The sequence below is a fragment of the Somniosus microcephalus genome, unplaced genomic scaffold, assembly GCF_052327205.1.
Source record: "Somniosus microcephalus isolate GS21.2 unplaced genomic scaffold, FLI_Smic_1.0 unresolved_chr1, whole genome shotgun sequence".
In the NCBI taxonomy this organism is placed as follows: Eukaryota; Metazoa; Chordata; class Chondrichthyes; order Squaliformes; family Somniosidae; genus Somniosus; species Somniosus microcephalus.
The window spans coordinates 627889-629848 of NW_028225179.1; the positions used below are offsets into that span (position 1 = coordinate 627889).

The 1960-nt window shown below is 44.1% G+C and overlaps 1 non-coding gene across 1 annotated transcript; it reads left to right on the top strand.

The window, feature by feature from the left end:
* The first annotated feature begins 491 nt into the window (after positions 1 to 491).
* trnai-uau (transfer RNA isoleucine (anticodon UAU)) lies at positions 492 to 587 on the top strand. The gene is made up of 2 exons: positions 492 to 530; positions 552 to 587. It is a non-coding gene; the product is annotated as a tRNA-Ile (tRNA).
* The last annotated feature ends 1373 nt before the right edge of the window (positions 588 to 1960 follow it).

A 1960-nucleotide genomic window follows, 5' to 3' on the forward strand; every position in this document is an offset into this window, starting at 1 on the left:
ACACTCGGTGCTGTCCGATAGCATCAGTCTGTGTAACCATGGGAGAGAGAGAATGGAAAGTCACTGGAAGTCTTGTTTCTGTCAGCAGCAATGGTACAGGAGCTCCATTCTAAAGTGAAAGGCAGAACACATTCCAGGAGACAGACCAGGAGACAGACATTAATCAACCGGTAACTCACATGGTTAACGAATCATGGGCAAAACTTTAAAAGGTTTTTTGTGTTTTGCATGTGATGAATTTTGATCGGTTCTCATTTTGCAGACTGTATTTTAGGAGTTGGGTAAAACTGTTCAGTGCTTATGACACTAGGATCTGGTGCAGCCTTTGGTAAATTCACCAGCTCGCTAACACATGAGAGTAACTCCTGCTTCACTCTTTCATATAAACCCAGCCAATGCACCTCAATGAAACAACATTGCATCCCCGCACGATTAGACAACCTGAAATGTGCAAGTAAATGAGCATGGATAACCAGCAGAGATAAAGCACAGTTCTAGTGGCGCAATCGGTTAGCGCGCTGGTACTTATATAACAGTACAGGCTCGGAGAAATGCCGAGGTTGTGAGTTCGAGCCTCACCTAGAACCGTTAATGCTTTTGCGGTTTGATATTTCAACCGGAGCAGAAGGTGCAATTGGTGTTTCCGCAAACCATCTACTTATTAGCTGTTCCACATGGGCCCTTAGGTTCCTCAGGCCCACCTTATTGCAATAAAGGATGGGAGTTTTGAAGGAGCCCTTCAGTGTTACTTATTGACAGGACAGAAATGGGGCCAGTTTTAACTGTTAAACCAGCAATTATCAGGCAAAGAATAACGTGCAGGAATGGATTCGGTTTCAACGCAGTGACAAAGCCTTTGACAGAAACGAAAAAATGTGTAAACTCACGTTTTATCTGTACATGTTTCCGGCATCATGTTGGACACAAACCACGATTTACCTGAACTTGATGTTGAGAATTACAAAGATGGAAGTTATGTACAGACAATCGCTCAAACACTTTATTCTTATTAAGTTGTCGCCGACCTTCTTGTTATGGAGAGAATTGATTTAGGAAAAGATAAACATATTTCCAATGAATGAACAGATCCTCTGTGAACTGGGTTCACACCAGAGCTGGGAAAGCGAATGCAACTTCCTGCATAAAATCGGCGGCTCCTTGGTCTAGTGTTACGATTCTCCCTCAGGGAATTTTGCTGTTTAAAATGCGAGCGGTCCCGGGTTCAAATCCGGGAGGAGCCCCGGCACATTTAATTAAACCTCACCAACTCGGGCACCACAGCTCGAATCGCTTTTCTTTAAAAAAGACTAACACGGTGAATGATCCGGGACTGTGAGCACACCCGGTTTGAACAGTCACAGAGTGATCCTTGACTGACCACGACCCCGCCCACTATAGACAGATCTGATTATCATTGCTTATGAAATCGATGGAAATATAAATCGGACGGTTTCTATAACGGGCGGCCGATTACGATGTGCGATTTTTCTAGGGCGCCATGTTGAAGTTTTACTCCATTATCAGTTTTCCCTTTATCTCCGCCATTTCACTCCAGCCAAACGAACTGAGTTTAGGTGTCAGCAGTGGCTCAGCGGTAGCAAATGCAATCCCCACTCCAGAGACCTGAACACATAATCCTGGCTGACACTCCATTGCAGTAGTGAGGGAGAGCTGCACTGTCGGCGGTGCCGTCTTTCTGGTATGACGTTCAACCGAGGCCTCAGAGAGTATGCAGAAAAGAATGATGATTTCTCCCCATTGTACTGTCCATTATTTATCTCTCAACCAAAGACACTAAAACAGAAAATCTCGTCATTAAGGTTGATAAATATTTTTGAAATTACATTTCCTCCTAAACGATACAGATCAGTTTCTGCTCCCTAATCATTTGGTTTTGTTCCCGCTGGTCCTTCATTTAGTGCCAATCGCAGAGGAAGGAAGAGAGGTAGAGATGGTTCTA